The 19,109-nt window shown below is 37.9% G+C and overlaps 1 long non-coding RNA gene across 2 annotated transcripts in view; it reads left to right on the plus strand.

Annotated features, from left to right (window-relative positions):
- Nucleotides 1-19,109, plus strand: part of LOC127381069 (uncharacterized) — an 80,483-nt gene that overhangs the window by 5,553 nt on the left and 55,821 nt on the right. The window contains exon 3 of one of the 2 annotated variants that reach the window (XR_007888645.1): nucleotides 11,155-11,271. The exons of the other annotated variant lie outside the window; for it this stretch is intronic. This is a non-coding gene — a long non-coding RNA (uncharacterized LOC127381069). Of the gene's footprint in view, nucleotides 1-11,154; nucleotides 11,272-19,109 lie in introns of those variants that run through there. 2 annotated transcript variants of the gene reach the window in all.

Raw genomic sequence — 19,109 nt, forward strand, 5'->3', positions numbered from 1 at the left:
CTACTGAATTCTCCAAGGTACATAGGCAGAATAAAATTTCCTGTATTTTTAAAGAAGGGTAATGCCAAGAGCTTACAAACAGTGCAATAATAACAATAGTTAATAACAACAACAACAGAAACAAGGAGGGGAAAAATGTCCTGATGCAAATGCCCTGTGTGGAAAGTATCAGCTGAGTGGCTAAAATCTGGCAGGATTGTAAGCATCAGAAAAAAAGGTCATGTAAATGAAAAGTGCTGAGAAGCTCTAGCATAGTCACAGTTACCTGCATATACTTCCCATGCCTGTGCCACAGACTGATTTGTATATGTATCCATAGAGTCATAAAATGGTTTGGGTTGGAAAGGACCTTAAAGATCATCTAGATCCAATGCCCCTGGATGGGCAGGGACACCTCCCACTAGACCAGGCTTCTCAGAGCCCCATCCAACCTGGCCTGGAACACTTCCAGGGATGGAAGCATCTACAGTTTCTCTGGGCAATCTTCAGATAATTGTGAATATTATGCATATCTTTTTACTTAAGAGCAATAAGAACATCCTAATTTTGCATTTGGCAAATGTATATGCATAACTTGGGGGAAATTTGAAGAGTAGCTAATGCACAAAGGTTATAACATTGCTCAATGAATTTTAAGTTTCAGCAGAACTTTGGGGATGCTAGGGGCAAAAAAATAAACTACACATGTCCAGGGGTATCATAAAAGTGGGAAGAAGACTGGATAGCTAATCATAATGAAAATTTTTGTTTATATATAAAGCATTAAAATGCTGTGTTAATTGGCTACTGAAAAACTCTTAATCGTCCTACTGTCTTGCATTTGCAGACGTCCTTTGATCTTCCACCCCAGAGGCGGCCCAGTGACTCTTGGCTGGTACAGACTTCTGAACAGACAGTTTATCTTATTTGTAGATAAAGTAGTCAGTTTTCGTCCACAGTTTCCCTCCATTCATGACAACAGACTGGAAAATATTTGCATTACTATATATTTAGTCACAATACCTGTCGAGAAAAAACAATGTCACTGTGCAAAACACTGTATGAAAAGAAAAGTTCTATATTTTGGAACTTATTTTTATCTGACTGAAGAACAATCACTAACCATTTAAGAAAGCAATGGGCCATTTTGAGGTATTCAGAGAAGCTAACTTTTAGGAAATACAGAACAAATAAAAGCTATACACGATAAGCTGAAAAATTCACATTATATATGCAACCCAGTTTTTGAAGAATCTCATTGCAATTCTCTTCTATTTTTATAAAAAATGCAAATGTGCTTGTAGTGATGAACTGATTATTGCAGTTAAAAGAAAATGTTACTACCCCTCCCCCTAGAAAAATAACTGTGGTTTCAGGCCCCAGTTAGGTGTTGGGGAAAAAAAGATTATTAAGAATAATAAACAATCACTCTTGCAGCATTCAGAAATTTACATGTAGCAGAATGTAATTTAATTTGCACATAAGTCTTTCACAGACTCCCATCTGCCAGCACCAGTTTATAAAGCTCTTTGTGTCTTCTACAGTGATTTAAAAACTTGTCAGGCCCAAGTTGGAACAACTTCTAGAAATGAGGTAGCCAGTGATGAATACATCAGCAGTCACTTAAGTATAATGCAAACAGGTCTTTCATGCTCATCTAAACATCTACCAAGTAGACTGAGACGTGTATAGATTTTCATTTAAACAACTTGCAGTAAGTTTCTCTTTATCATTACCCACAGACAGAACACTGCATTTTTAAGAGACAGATTTGAAATACAAAAACCTAGAAAATAAACCATTGTATCCTGGAATATCAGAAATAGAGAAACTTGATGATTTAGACAGTCATACAATTTACACCATAGGAATTTGTGGATATTCCTACTATGTGTGCTTGAGGTTTTTTAATTATTGAAACTGTTATCATAAAGGTTGGGCTTTTTCAGTTTTCTTTTTTAAAGAGGTCATTATGAACTGCATCAGGGTTGTGAGCTCATTAAGATTCCTTCACAATCCAGGTTTAGTCAATGCTGTCATATCTGCATGAGAAAACTATTTAAATGAATGACCTGAAACTGAAATTAGATGAAGGAACATGGTGAATTTTGCACAATTAGGAATGTAGTTTCCATGGATGATGAAAAAATATCTAGTGATTTTAGAAGTGACTGTCACCAAGTTCTAGATAGCATGATACATTTACTCTTTCCCCCCGTCTTTAAAGATTTATTGCCATTTGCAAAGTACATTCAATACTTGTCTCTACTCTGAGATAGGTTTATGCATTTTTCTGACAATTAATCTATACAGAAAACACAGAGGCTACTGAAACTGTATTTAATAGCTTCCCAAATATTAAATTTTCCTGTTGCATTAAAATGTCTGTTGGGAAAACTTACTTCCAAAACCAGCACTTCCAAATGGCAGTGATGGAAGATGGACCTGCTAGAAATTTGAATTAGTCTGGCACAAAGACAAATAAGAAATCATGGGTTATTTTCTCTTCTTCATGATATTTTCAATGTTGGTGACCACTAGGAGCCTTGCTACTGACTAATTTCATTCTTTGAAGCTCAGTTTGCTAGTTAAATTACGAATCCTTCCAAGGTTTCAAAACTACTTGAAGTATAATTTTCAATGTTGCCTGTCACTTTGCATCACAACAAAGACATGAAAAGATCTTAGGTAAAACCTGGAGACTGTAAATTTAGATAAAATCTAACTATAGTAAAGACAACACTAGGAGTGGAAAATGGGGTGCAGGAATGAGACATGAAGCAGAAGTTAGAAGGGAAGCGACTAAAATCTGATCTTCTTTTTTGCTTCCTAAGAATAATCTTTGGCAGGGTACTCTACCTAGTATAAGCCAAATAATCTCTTTGAATCCCTGCCGATCTTCTAGTTTCTGCTCATGACCTCTTTGCTGTCCACAAAGGTGTAAAACATAACTGAGAGACACCTTTGCTTTCACCCACCTGAGCTCTACAGAGCACTGATTGTAACCAACGTGTTAAACTTCTTCCCATATTGCAGCTGCCTTTTCCTTGTGCACAACCTTCAGAAACACACAATAACCTGGCATTGAGAGCAGCTTGTCTTTGTTTCTCCTCCCTGGAAACTGTAGTTTCACTTTCAAAAGCCAAATCAAGAGCTATTCATTTACAAGCGATAGTAAAACTTTACAAAGTCCCACCTGCTGACTGGGTGCTAGTGGGATGGGCAGACCAGACTTCACAGAGGGAAAACACATTCCTTAGCAGGCCCTTGTCACTTGTTCAACAGACAAGTCATGGTGTCCTCCTAAGAGCTACATATGAAGACAGATAACAATTCCTCATCAGACATGTGTCCTAAACCGGACTGTAACACTGTTAAAAAACTCAGCTATCTCACAAGTGTCATGGCTAGTATCTGAGTGGCAGCTTTAGACAGAAAGAATTTGAAATTGCTTTCTTAATGATGTGAGCTCCTTTTACTCTTAAAAACCTACTGAGGCCTTCAGGCTTGTATCTTCAATTAGCTGCTAGTTGAAAAAGCTACTGAACACAGCAGCTAGTAACTGTAAGCAAGAGCGAGTTAAAAAGGAAGAAGAGAAAAACCAGTTTCATACAAGGGTGAAATGAACGGAAAATCGAGTTTCATACTTGTAACTATTTTATGCTATTTTTACTACATCTTTGCATAATTTCAGTTTGGCCACCAGCAAAGCTGGAAAAATACGGAAATGTCTTTCTTCTCTTGTTTATCTAAATTTCTCTAATTTGCCTTTGTGGCCTATCATATTGGTGTGGACTACCATATTTTTCAGCAGCTACAGTGAGGTTTGTTACACTGGCCAGCCCACATAATGGTGCTTCTCCTTGAGAAGCAAGGTGAGGAGGTTGTATGTGCTCTTTTCCTCGATGTGGTACAGCCAGATTCCTCCAGTATCCGGTCAAGTACATTTAGCAATGTGGTTTCTCATATGTTTTTATGTTTTGACATATATTCATAATACTTGATGAACAAGCACCAACTGTAAGCTAATTGTTAAGCATCCTGCAATTAATATTACAGCTTCTTCCACTATAAATCTTTTGTAAGTGGGCTTACAGGGAATATAAATTATAAATAATTTATGATCAAAAATATATTTCTAATTATATGTATATGTGTACCCATACACTTGCAAATAAGAACTTTTATATGACTTGAAACTACACATAATCCTTTCACGTTGCTTTTCAACAAGGTTCTGCCATTTGTTTATATTTTGACAGTGATAGGGCCTTACCTCTATTTTGCATTTGCAATGTTTTGTTTTTCTTCCTGCTGCTTGGCTTTGCTGATGTGAGAACATAGATTAGCTTTTAAATAACTAATTCTTCAGATGGCATAGTGGTATACCACAGCTTAGAATTTCAAGAGCCACTACATTGTTGGCTAAACCATATTTATTAGCTATTAATAGCGAGACTATTACAGGCATCAGAGGCTGCACAAGAAAACCTAAAGAAATGCTTTAATGTTGGGTCTCTAGGCTGAACTCCTGGCTGCAACCTCAGCAGTTTCTTTCTGTGTTTGTGGAAATTAGTTTCACAACATTTTCTTTATTTTCTTTGGGCACTCTTGCTAAAATTGAAGTTATTCTTCTAACTCAAATGTTCGGTTTATGTTTGCTTCTTCTTTTCTGAAATTCAGATTCCATCTTTCCATGGTGATCATAAGTTTTTTTCTTTTTCCTGATACTGTTTTAGACTAATAGCAAATTCTCATCTGAGGAACTCTACTATAAACCCCAACAAAATTAGCATGTGCCAAATCACATCTTTCCATTAAAAAAGAACTGGCTTTCAACCACTGAAGTACATACAATGTGATACCTATTCATCAGGTTAAATTGTTCTCTCATTGCCAACCCCAAACTTAATTACAGAGATCATTTATATATGGATGGCATTTGCTTAATATTTCTAACACTGTATGCATAAATGGGCAAACATAACGCTGGAAATAATCTCCTGGATAAACTAAATGTGGTCCTTTACTTATCCAGAGAACTATGCCTGTAGCATTTTCCACGAACTTAACAATCCTTGTCATTAAATAGCTTGAGTTGTAACTTCTTTTTTTTTCTGTTAAAAAACTACTCTAGCACCTCACCACTTTTATGGCCAGAAACCTTCGAATTTCAAGCCTAAATTTATTCATGGCCAAATTACACCCATTTGTTTTTGTGCCAACATTGTCTGCTAGAGTAAATAGTCCTTTTCCTTGCCTACTGTTTACCACCCTATTGTGTTTTAGAGAATAATTGTTTCCTGTATCAGCTTTTGTTTCTACTAGACTAAACAAGCAAAAATTTTGCAGCCTTGCTCTTAAAATGACTTCTGTCTGGTAATCTCTGCAGCTCTTTTCTTTACCTACTTCATCTTGCATGAACATGATGAAAAAAGTCTGTGTGAGGTCTCTCAAGTACCTTAAACAACAGCCCAGGTATTTTCCTTTTCTCTGCTAAGAAATAGTTTAACTGGTTTGTCTTTGGATGGCATTTGCTCCTGGTTGTTTCTCACTGGCAACTTCATAACCCTGCAGTTGGCTGATATGCATACCTAGATCCATCTCCTATGTTGTTTACAACTGATATGCTCCTAGTCTGTAGCACATGTTTTAAAATTAATCCTTGAGTGCATGTCTCCACTCCCAACACTACATATTTAAGCATGAGTTAAGCAGTGTGTATTTTTAATATGCTTTTTCCAAGGCTGTCCCATGTTTTGGATAAATTAATGCCAAAGATAACAGAAAAATAGAAAGAAATGATGTTGGGAGACAAAGGGAGATCTGTAGCACACTCACAGGACTGAACATTATGTGATAAGGAATAAGAGATTCTCAGAAGTGCTTCAGTGTAACATGATGGAAGGTAATGGTTTAAGTGTGGCATGGTGTGTGCAGTACCTTAGGAACTTTGTTTTTCATTTGTTTTGTTGTTTTTTTTTGATGTCCTGTATGTGCACATCTGCTTGAATTAGTTGGCTTGGGGAGTTAGTTGGCTCTGATGAATTAGAGCAGGAGCAAAGGCACTTCAAGAATCATTCAAGGTGTGATGAAAGCAGCATCCCTCAGAGAAGCAAGTTGAGGAAAAGGCTTTTGGGTTGCATTTGCTGCCCAAGCAGCTAAATGTCTTCTTTGGTGAGTATCTAAAGTTCAGCTCGCAGCTACTGTGTCTATGACATTAACAGGGAAGAAAACGATGGTGGTATCTAAAGCAAATGAATTTGAAGAATCTCTGTAGTAGAGTGTTCTGTAGTGGTAGTATTATTCACAAGCTGTTTCCTAGAATTCACACCACTGTAGATTGGTCTTGTTCCTTGGTTTTACTCTTTTTCAAAGTTGGCATAACAGTTAAAGACTTGAGACTTTACGGAGTATGTGCCTTTGAAGTAGCCAGTGGAATTTTTCTTTCCTTGAGTGTTTCAAAATAATTAGGATTATTACATCAATACTTAAGTTGTTCACTGCATGAAAGCTTTGATACTACCTGGTTGTAAAGGTTCCATTTAAGGGCCATACATTTTTAAATGAAGAATTTATAACTCTTAGGTTTTAAAAGACACTGACATTTTCAGAAGCATCTTAATGATTTTGGGCTGTAAGTTCAGCTATCTAGGAATTCGGAAACTTTGGATCCAGAAAAGGACTGAAGTTTCCTTATTTTGTCACGAGAGCTGCAATTTATAAAACACTTAGTTGTGCAATTTATAGAAAGCAGAAGACTAGTGTATTCCCACACTTACTACCAAGAGCTTCACCATTTATAAGAAAGATTAACTAGGTTTTTTGAAGGATTTTTATTATAAGGAGAAAGATAAATATTTAAAAAATCAGGTGATAGATTTAATTTTTAAAATTTTGCATAGGAGTGCTGGAATGAGAAAATTTATCCAACAGACTAATCTGCAAGGGCATGCAGCTTTACAGAATTCTTGAAAAACCTTTTTTGTCAGTTTTAAATTTAATGGAAATCTGTTTATTGGGAGGGGAATCTGTATCTATTCAGGATTATTTTATTAAGTTATTAAAAGGTAGTTTTACTTAGTGTGCCCTCCTTGACTAGTGCTATATAATACCTTCTTTGATGTTGAAGTGATGAAGTTGTCTTGTGGTTAGGGCATTCCTGTGGAACTGATAGCTGAGGACTAGTGAGTGGTATACAAAGCAGGTAAGCTTCTAACATCTTTCATTAGTAATGTAGTCACTTTCATCAAAGGAAGAAGTCTTGATATTTTTTATTTTGTTAAACTGAGTTTGAAAGGCTTCGGTTTTATAAATCCCAGGATCTGCAACTTAAATAAATGTAGCATATGCAAATAGTGGATTAAAAAAAGGTAAAGTAATTCTATCAGATGAGTTTCTTTTTCTTGACCCACAATTCACAGTCTTTTTAGAAATATTTGGGACAAGTTCAAACTTTGGAAACTTGCAGGCCTCCCTTGCAGCAGGGTGCAACCAAATGATCATTCTGACTTGACAAGATTAATTTTAAAGCAGTTTTTTCTGCTAACTCGCCTCTTTCTTTTTGGTAGTTGTACTTAGTAAAAGTGTTTATCAAACTGGGACAAAGTTTTGTCACTATTCTCTTCTCTTCAGCCAGTTACAGACTTTCCTTCAGCCTGTGTTGCTGAAGGAAAGGGATTTGCAAAGTACTGTCAAGAGAAACATGTCACAAAGTAAAACGTAGCGGATGGTAATACTTTCCAGCTGATTTTAATCTGGTGGAGGTGTTAGGCTAATTAAGAAAGAATTAAACTACACATGGTGGATACCAGTGACATTGCTTAATATACTGCTGCAGGATACACAGAACTACAGGAGTGATGGAATCATTACAAGGGCATATATAGAAGAGAAATAAAATACAATAGCTGCATGCAAGTACAGTAGGTTTTGCAGGTAAACATGGTATACTTGTTTGACAAAATGTTCTTCTACAAAGTATAATTTTGCCATAAAAACAGATTCTGTATAGAAAACATTTGTTAAGTTATTTAATATAGGTTGGGGGTATGTCAGCAAAGAGCAGTTATTCACATGGCAAGTGTATGCATTATTCTCCTCATATAGAACAATTATTTTTCCTTTTGTGCAGTACCTTCTGGTGTAATTTAAAAATTAAAATAAATAACATTTTTTCCAAGCTAAGAAATTTTATGTTTCTATGAGAAGCTGGCCTGATCATCAAGTTAATATAAAATACTGTTTGGAATCTACATGCATTCAGGAAGTATTTTCTAGGTGAAATGGAGATATTTATTTTTTCTCTCTGTTATTTGCTCTCTATTCCTTGTGTTGTGTTCCGTTCTACTAGGTTTCTGACTCATGGTGAAACAGATCTGCTTTTTCCTAAAAGAAAGATTTACTTGCATTGAGAGAGAGAAAAAAAAGCCATATTTAGGCATATACATTTCTGGACATGTCTGTATTTTTATACTATTTCCTTTTCTCTCTCCACTCAAGTCACATAATTAGATACCTCGGTACTGTGACATTGGTGAGATCAATCTGTTTTAAGAGAAGAAGGTTAAGGTGTATGTACAGCAGAATGATATGGTAAGTTCCAATTCCATATTGCAAGGAGTGCCATATTGACTGAGGAGCAAAAGTGGAAAACAATCCACTCTGGGGATTAGGGGCTGTGTATCAGCAAGGATGCTGCTGTGCCACACAGGCTAACGTGGGCACAGGGCAGCTAGTGGGACAGCAACTTGCCCCAGTGCTGGCTTATGCCTCCCCTTTGGTCTGAGATGGGAGTGGTTTAAAATAATAGTCTGCAATAGAACGGTCTCACATCCACTACCCACACATTTCCTGCTCCATCACACACAGAACTACAATAGGCAGGGCTGGTTTAGGAGGCTGTTCGGGATCTTGACAGAGCAAGTAGTCCCAGGTGGAGCTGGAAGAGAAGGGAACTGTACCAACTGGGAGCCAAACAGCAGTAAAGCAGGAGCTATGGGGAGATGCTGCAGCTCATGAGGTTTTATAATAGTATAGGTTACTGTAAGAAGAAAATAAACAGGAAATAAAGAAGCAATTCCTCCCCTACAAGCACTTTCTCTAAGTATATGAGACATCTGCAAATGGTGGAGTTGAAAGGGAGATAAGGCTGTTCACACTGTGCTTGAGCTGGGTGTGGGTTACTCCCTTTCAGGTGTGTGGTCTAAGCTTCAGGTGATGGGAGTGGTCCCGTGTTTTTTGAAGTTCACTTTTTCTTCTTTTTTCATCTTCCTCCTGGCGTATTCATCTGCTTTCTTATGAACGGTGTCACTAGCAGAGCATTAACCAGATGTCTCAGCAGGGCTGTTTTCATTTTGCTACCATAGTATACACTTCCCCTGGGTCACCATGCTTTCTTTTGCATTACATGTTTTCCTCTCTATCTGAGCTCCAGCTGAACAGTCTGTTCATTTAAAAAACACTAGCAAAAACAAGAGAGAAGAAAAACTTACTCTTACAAATCATTTGCAAGTTCAACTCCGAATTGGAAGTTGCTCTTTTTTTCAAATCCTCTGACTTTATTTTCAGCTTTTTTGAGCCTTTGCAGTCTTTGTGTCACTTCTGGAGTCCTGGAAAGTGGCTTACTATAAATAAGAAGAGACTCTTAGAGGCTTTCAGTGTGACTATCTAGGCTGAAAGTCCTTTTAACAAATTTAATCAGTTTAACTGAAAAAAAAAAAATAAAATCTTCCAAACCATTCTGCCTTTAGTAGCAGCACAGAAAACAAAAAAGGTGCTAAACCAAAAAGAAAATAACAAATCCAGTTATTACTTAAAAGTATGAAGTGTTCACAGAAAAGGTACTTTGAAAGTAATATATATGTGAGTGCTATACACATGAATGTTGACTATATATTCCCTTAAAATTACCCAGTAAGGAAATAAAATATCCTTTTGCATTTTATTCTTGCACATGGGTTTATTAAGATAATATATGTATCATTTGTATGCTGAGCCATTGCTTTGCCTCTGCCTCAGCCTGTCCAAGGTGTATGAATATTGACTGTTTAATGTACACCCCATGGTGTATTATTGCTTACCTAAAGCATAATACTGCATGACCTTGTTTTTCCTGTTAATTATATTTTTTCCCTTGTAGGAAAGTAAGTTTACTCATTCTGAATCGTGCCAAACCGCATAATCTGGAAAGGAATATTGTGGCTCTACTTGGAAAGTACTAATTGGGCTTCAGCCATCACTGGGAAAGCTGTATAGTCTTTTATTATTTTAGCTGGCCAAATGCCCTTTGTTACCACATTAACAGTCTCCCTGTGGTGCCTGTAACTTTGATATTATTTTCACTTTTACGCTAAATTTGACCAGATGAAAGACACAAACCCTCCAATTTTGAAATTAAAAAAATAGCATGTTTTGTTAATCCTGTGTTTGAGAGGGAAAGCCTGTGAAAATGATAACCTACATCTGCTGGCCAAGGTTTTTGTTCTGTAAACTCATCCTGCCAGCTGTTCTCATTGGCAAGAGGAAAGAGAATATTTTGGTATCTTTAATTTCTCCATTTTAGAGCAGAAGTTTTGCTTGTGTCATCATTTAAATCATGGATGTTAACATTAGTCTGGCAAACCATATTGCACTTTATAAAAACCTCATTTTGGATGGTATCACTGCAGTGTTGCAATAAAGCTGGTTTAGACTGTTGAACACAACTTAATTTACTGACTATGAACTACTGCAGGTGCTCTGGACTGAGCTGCTGAAGAACTGCTGTTCTTCAGTCCAAAGTCCAAAGGTGGGCATTGAAGCAGATCTATAGGTGCTTTTTAGTCTGATGTCACTGAGAGCTAAAGATGCAATATACCTCAAAAGACTGGGCTCTCACTCACATGACTTTGGTCTTCATTTCACAAGGTAAACTGGACAAGGATCAGCAAATGGTAACTTAGGTCCAGTCCTTAGTAAATGAGGAGGGATGGCCTCAGGCAGAAGAGAGGAACACTGGCACTTCTGAGACAAGAAGTGGTCACCTCTGCGCTCAGGATATCTGATTCAAGATGTGTACAGGGAGTGTTCTTTCTCCAGCTCAGTCTTTGACTGAAAGCTTTAATTTCTGATGAAACAGAAAGGTTGTTCTCATAATGTTTAAGAACATTTAAGAATGTCTTTCTCAATTTCCAGGTAACCTGAAGCCTAAGTGGTTACAGGCGTATTGGATCCCACACCTTGGCAGAGGATTATTTCTGCATATGTTCTGGGACAGCTCAGCTTTAAAGACTTACAGAGGAGAAAAAAAAAATAAACCTTGATTCTGCAAAAATTTGTTTGGATCTCTTGAAGGGATTTGTTAATGTCCTCAAGGGGCAAGACAAGCAAATTGATCGGGATAAAACTACATTTCAAGTCTTTGCTTGTCTAAACAAAAAGCCTCCTTCATTAAAAGGGAGCACGGGGGAAGATGAGGAAGTCTTTTGAAGCAAGAATTTCATTCACTTGTGCATTATCTAATTACACTACTGTCTTAAGTGCTTTGAGGTTGATGGTGCTTCTGACCTTCTCAGAACATTTCAGGAGTACAGTATAACCTTGTACTGCTCCATAACAGAACTCAGCCCTTCCATCTACTAAAGCTCTCTCAGGCAATTCAGTGAACATCATAAAGGCTCCTTTATAGCCCTCCCCTTCTACTTGATAATGTAGGGCACATTCCAAGGAAAATGGGTATAGTTCTTGTGTTTTGCCTGCTTACTGCTGTTGTAAAAGCTTGATGCTTGATAACAAAATAGATGGTGCATTTTGTTAGCAGGGCTCAGCCCAACAACCACACTACAGATATCATAACAATACCAAAGATGCGAGTTAGCTTTTAAATACATTTTCCCTGGCATCTCCAGCAAATCATGTGAACTTACCGAAAAAAGTATTTTTTTCAAGTTTTAATTTCCTCCAGAAGCACATCATCATTCACCACCTTTTCCTCTCCTTCACATTAACTCTCATTGCTGCAAACACAGCTATGAGTACAGATCTTTTGGCTGAAGTTTTCTTGCCTGCTGATCTGCCAGAGCCTTTCAGGGTACATTTCAGGTAAGGTAAACCCATTAATCAGGTGCAAAAGCACTAGGGAAATGTATTTTTAAATGAAATTACAAATACATTTTGGTGGCACTCTCACAAGTTACTTCCCTGGACTTGGCTTCTTGCAGTCAGCACGCCTCATGCGATAGCCTGCCCAGTCCCCCTATGTCTTTAGGTCATTATTAAGGTGTACTGCAGTTTCACAAAGGAGTTCTGGATGGTATCTGTCCCTGAGAGCTTGATTAAGGGAAACTGTAAACCTCGGCCTCTCTGGAAGGCTGGCATTCCTATGCTCCTGCTCCAAAATAGTGCAGCAGGTGGCTGAGCACCACACTCAAAGGTGTCCCACACAGCTGCTGGGACATCACCAGGGGATGAACTAGTCTCTGCCCCACAGGTCAAGTTACTGGTGCTCACCAGCTGCTAGATGTGTGGAAGAACTTGAACACCTTCTTCTTACCTTAGAAAAGACAAATATTATCAATCGTAGCAGTTATACCAATAAAAAAAAAGGTAATGCATGAAGAGAAAATGTAACATCTGTCAGTTTTAAATGGTGTTCAGAACAACTTGAAAAACATACATAATCACATTGTCTTCAATGAAAGGAAAAATAATTGGGGAAAAAAAACACCCACCCACAGCCACAGTATTTGAAACAGGCCAGGAAAGCCATCTGACCTGTAATTGAGTCCTTCTGTATCAAACAGCTACATTAACAGTAACTATAATGAAATTAGACATCTCATGCATACATAAGCAATAGAAAACTCAAACAAGAGATCCACTATGGTAGTGATCAAGTTTAAGAAAAAGAAAGTGGAAGCCTGTAAAAGACTTATAAAATGTAACAACCCCAAGAGGAAGATACTTCCCAGCAGCTTAAAGTCTCAGAGTAAATGCTTTAGAAGAAGCTGCCATGGTTAAACAGTGGAAGTTTATTAAAAGAGATTACATCCATCAAGAAGTTGTAGGTGAAAATAGGACGTAAAACATAAACACATCATATGCCCAAAAAATACACTGATGGCCATCAAAAATTTGTAGTTAATCCTTTTCTGTTGCTAGCAGGACACCTATTAAAGAGTTAGCAGGAACAGCAGACTGCTAAGATATAAAAGGAACACTGAGGAGAGGTAAGGCCACAGTGGTGAACTGCAGGAATTCTTTGCATCCCTGTTTGCTATAAACTCCAGAAGGTTCCCATGTTGAAAGCCTTCTTTAAGTAGCATAAACCGGAGAGATCACTGAAAAATTATATATCATTAGTGTTCTAAGAAATAGAGAAACTAAGCAGTAACAATTTCAATGAACAACCAAATCTAGGATTAGTGTACATGGAAAAGGGAAGATAAAGAAGAGAGCTCACTAAAATCATGAGTAGCAAAGACAGGTCAAATAGGGGAAGGAAGTTTTTGCATCATGAAATACAGTGAACAAGGATGCATCATATAATTAGCTGCTTCAAAACAAATACAACCAGAAGTATTTCCTTATATGGCATGTTGGTAGCTTTGAATTTCCTTGCTTAAAAATGTTGTTGCTTACAGGATTTGCCATGAGTTAAAGATCTCTTGGACAAACTCCTCCATTGGGATCTATTAAACACAAAGACTCTACCTCTGATTTTGTAAGTCATATCACTAGAAGCTGGGAGTATAAGGCTGGTAGCTATACTAGAGGCTTGTAATTTTATAATAATTGTTAGTAATGATCCTCTACTTTTCATCACTTTAGGAGCCAGGATTCTGGTCTCAGTGGCTCTTCTTTAGCCTGAGCTGGGACAGCCCTTCTTGCATCCTGCTTTTAAGAAGCGCCTGCAGTTTGTGGAGAGCCTTCTGTGGATTCATTTGAGTAACCTGAACAACAAGAGTTAAATAAAGGACTCCAAATGGAATTAAGACTGAAGATATTAGGAGTGGTAACTAAGAGAGCAGGATCAGCAAGTAATCTAAAGAAAAGCTAAAGCAGAATTAAACTTGCATATAGTATTTAATTCTTAAAGTAAAAAGCGGCACCACACTTAAGGTGACAGAAAATAGTTCTTCATCCCTTCATAAAAGAAAAAAATACTCTCTTCCTCCCAGTAGGTGAAATTACAAGAAAATTGCAATGTGCCCTTAAACTGAAAGAAGCTTAATTCTCAGATCAAATCTATATGAACACAATTACAATACATAAAAAAGAGAGCTCTGGAAGTGGATGGACGAATGAGTGTGCATAGAAAAATGAAGAACATATTCATATACAGAAGTGCAACAACATAGAAACTTAACATTAGCTATCTTTTTTGAAAAACTAACTGAAGCAATCCCGTAGCTACATAACCCATATAAAAACGGTCTTGGTCTTGTCAGTCCCCTGTAATGAAAAATTATTTAATATAAAGTGTTATTTCACATTCATTCTGTAAGTGAAATCCTCACATAGTGTAAATCGTTCAGGGTTCACCAACTACCACAGAACTGTGACAAGTCATAGCAGCTGAGGATTTGCCCCATGAGCACCGTGTTGGCCGACACAATCAAGTCCTAAATCCAGCCTTGACAAAATTGCAGTTTCCAATGAGCTCATTGCACATGAGACTGTTAACTGACCATGTACTGAGATTCTTGCACAACCACTTCTACCAGCAGAAGGGGAAGAGAGAAGCAATGGTACATAGCCTGCAGTTTCCCTTTCCTGCAGTCTTTTGCTCAAAGGGAGCCTCCTAAGGCTTATCCAATAAAGCAGTAAAGTAAGCCACTGCAGCTGTGGGATCTGTAGCTCTTGTCTTCACAGAGAGCAGGATGCTGCTCAGCCCCTGCTCTCTTTGGGCTGAAGTAACCCAAAGCCTCTCCTGAACCTACTTGAGAAAGGGAGGAGTTTCTCCCACTACCAGCACCTATGAACGAACATTGTAAGAGCCACTTGTCAACCTTCTCCTTAGTGAAATGCTTGAAGATTTATTCACATTTAAGCCCAAATGTTTTCTAAATTGACTGTCATCATAAAATTATCTCAGCCAACAGCAGAGGTAGAGCTGAGCTGCTGTCCAGTGACTTTCCCTCTCAAACATCTTTGGATGGTTCTTCCACCTGACAAAGTGTTCCAGTGACAGGTTGCTCTTATGACATTCATCAGTTGCTTTGAAGTAACCATACATAAGGCACACCACAATTTTAAAGCCCCCTAATAAATTAATCCTCTAATTGTCATTCTCGGTTAATCCAAGGATTTGTAACTTGTGTATGAATTCCTTGGCCAAATTCAGTAATCTTGTTAATCCCCATATTTCTGCTTCTTTCAGCTTTTGCTAGAAAAAATTCTCACTGTGCACTTTTCCAAGATGGACAGAAACCTTCTGTTCCCTTTTCCCAGTACATTCAAGAGAATATCCCCGACCATACATGTTGCTTACATATTTCTTCCCAGTGAAACCCCTGAGGCTTAAAGAACTCAGCTCCACTTGTCCATCTAAATTTTCCTTCACTCTAATTTCTAGGTGGAATAGTTACAGCAAATACTTTAAACTTTATAATTTATGGGAAAAGTTTTGCTTTGAAACACGATGCAAATATTTTTTTTTGCATTTTTCAACCACTGAAGCAGAATGGTAGTCAGTTAGCAGCTATCATAACTTCAAGTTAACCAGTATTTTTTTTCAGGACATACAGCTAGAGAGAAATTTTCCATTGTAAGGCAATTCTGTAATGAAGCAGAGGTAATATAGTAGGTTAATTTCTGTGTAACCTTCGAAAAAATACAAAAGGCATTTCATTATTGTATGAAAGATAAACATGCAAATATTTCCTGTCATTATAAGTTTAAAGGAATTACTTCTGTAAGCATTTATCTATAGTACATCTAAATTAAATAGTCCTGCTAGAAAACATTTTGTATTCATTTAGTCATTAAGCAGAATCAGGAACAGTTGCTAAAATAATGGATCCCAATTATTCATTACCATAATGCTTTACTTGTTGGAATAGATACCTGATAAGAATCATACAAGAACTATAGCTGCTAATGAATGATTAAAGGCTAGGGAGCAGATGTGAAGGGAAAGCAGAACAGTAATACCTCATTTGCTTTTTTTCTGGGGGTGCTTATGTAGTTTTCCTTCATTGTCTTCTACTGAGTTTTGCTTTCAGGTCTCTGCAATACAATGGACTGAACTAGGCTGGAATTTGACTCTTTCCAACCTTGTAGATAGCTCCCTTTCTTGAACTGTGACCAAAAAATTCAAAACCTTGACAAATTTTATGAATGTAAAATAGTATTACTATTACTATTTATAAAGTAAAAAAAAATAAAATAAACAGAAATATTTTATTTAGGTGATTTAAAAACATCTGGATTATACCAGAATTAGCTTATGTTTTGTAACTAAAAGCCATTTTACAGAAAACCAAAATCTTGAATTTAAAATGTCAAAATCTTGCTTGATCAAATTTACTTTTTCAGGACCCTGAAACCTGTTTTGAACTATTTCCTACAAGATTTTGGCTTAGACAAATAGAGGCATTTTTGGATGAAAGTCACTTTGTCAAAAAGCTCCGAGCTGGCTTTGCTGTCCATGGTAGTCTTTACAAACATCACAGGGAACTTCTGGTATATGCAATGGCTTAGTCAGCTGGAACTTGAATAACACAGACATGTATCTTACTGATTCCCAGATGACTAGGAAATCTGTGTCCCATATGCTGTTTAAAAGGGAGGTCTTAAAATTTAATTAGATATGAGAAAGAAACAGAGCTTGTTTTTTTGTTTTGTTTTGTTTTTATTTTATGGGGTTTTTTTTTTTGTTTGTTTGGTTGGTTTGGTTTTGTGTTGTTAGTTTTTTTTTTTTTTCTTTTTAAAAAAGTAATATTTCAGATTTTTTTTTACAAGGCCATAGAATGATAGGATGAGGGGTAATAGTTTTAAGCCGAAAGAGGGAAGATTTAGATTAGATATTAGGAAGAAATTCCTTGCTGTGCAGGTGGTAAGACCCTGGCCCAGGCTGCCCAGGGAAGCTGTGGCTGCTCCATCCCTGGAAGTGTTCAAGACCAGGTTGGATGGGGCTTGGAGCAACCTGGTCTGGTGGCAGGTGTCCCTGCCCATGCAGGGGGCGTGGGACTAAATGATCTGTAAGGTCCCTTTCAACCCAACCCATTGTATTACTCTGTGAATTTTCTTCACTTGAAATTTGTATTTAAACCCATTTGTTCACCTAACCCACAGATTGCACCACAACTACCTACAGGCTTTGTCACATACTACCTAAATTCACCTAGAATTTTGTTTCATTGACATCCCAATAATTCAGGTCACAGAGAAACCAGCTTGAGACTCTCTAGGAGATGACTAAATCCATAACAGACAAACACAGATTGTTGCCAGCGTGGGAAATTAGGATGCAGTCATCTACAGCACAAGATGTGTACTTCCCCAAATCACTGCCTTTCAGTCTATATCATTCTGCAGGGTCCTAGTTGCTTGGTTTTTTAAATTTCTAGTAGAAGTTCAGAGCTTTATGTACCAAATCAGAGCTCCCTGACTCGTCACAGGTATATTTTCATAGACCTCTTATAAAAGGCTCACAGACCTCCAGGATCAGTGGACTAGCTGTGGAAAGCAGCACCAGCATCTGCACTCCAAACTTATTCCCACACAGAAACTCTTTATAGTGCAGAAGGACTGTGAAGTACCCTTACAGCTCTTTCAGAAGACCCATGTTTTTCAAGTTCAATAAATTTCTAGTTACAAACACAGACGTATTTCAAACTGACTTGTCCAGGTGACAATGGGAGATCTATGGATTAGCATTGGAAAGCTGATTGATTATATAGCCCTATAGTCCAGTATTTTCTGTTTATAACTCAGGTGACTTAACCCAACCAGTGTGAGAAGATTTCCCTCCTCCAGTAAAGAATTGTGCTTGTGGTACGAAACAGAAATGAAAACTGCATTTCTTGGGCATAATTAAAGTGCTCATGGCACCAGCAGATACTTTGACTTTTACACATAATCTTATTGAGATTCAGTTACCTTTTAAGGTGGTAGGAAAGCAAGCACAGAGCATGAAGTCCTCTCCCAGAGCAGCTTTATCAAACCCTACAGTGGCAGCTCAGGAGATTACAAGTCACAGCTGTCTGCTTCTGCAGGGGGGGATGCCAGCCCTCAGCTGCTCCCACTGCTTTCCTGACTGCAGAACATGTGCAAACACATTTGGGTCTCCTTATGACACCCACACACAAAAAAGCAAGAGGAAAATTCAGAGAATATCTCCCTGATCACAGGACACAGACAGTTAGTTGTCCTCTAGCAAATGTAGCCACAGTCATCCCTGCATTGAACTGGTTATGAGAGTCAGTTCAGGTTAAAGGGGTGGAGTTTGGATCCAGGTTGTTGAAAGACCCCACAAACAATTTACAAGAGCAGCTGAAGGAGGCCATAGGCTGGGAATGAGCAGCTGGGGGCTGCTAAGATGGCATTGTCAGTGAATGGCACTGCTTCCCTGAACTGTCGCTGAAAGAAAGCTTGAGCGTCCAGATAATCAGTCATGACATCTGAGATATGGGAGCGGTACCAAGCAGATGGGCCAATACCTGCTTAAAGTGCTGTAGCTCCAGTGACTGATAAGGACATCTGTCTCTGCTCTCAGACTGGCTGCCTCGGTGACCCCACTGCAGCTGGGCAGCAAGAAATCTGTGTGTTTATGAATGGGTATTTTTTCAGAAGCTTGTACTCCGAGTGCTATTTTGAATTAATTTTCACACGGCAGCCAAAAAAGCTCCTAGTGTCAGATATGCTGAGTATCAAGCCCTTGTTGCAACACACAGAGGTGCTGCAGTTTCTCAGCAAAACAATAGCAAAAATATTTTTAAGATGCCAAAACCAGCAACCTTCTCCCTTAGCTTTGTTCAACAACAAAATTTAATCCAAAACTTTTCTCTATGAGGCACGCAATAGTTTTGGAAATTTCTACCCCCAGAATGAAAGTTTAGCACAGTTAATGACATCTAAAAGTTGAATTCCTGAGGGCAAATGCTGGGCAGCTGTGGCTGCATTATCCTTTAGTGTAAGAAGTTACC

The sequence above is a fragment of the Apus apus genome, chromosome 2 (assembly GCF_020740795.1).
Source record: "Apus apus isolate bApuApu2 chromosome 2, bApuApu2.pri.cur, whole genome shotgun sequence".
Taxonomy (NCBI): Eukaryota; Metazoa; Chordata; class Aves; order Apodiformes; family Apodidae; genus Apus; species Apus apus.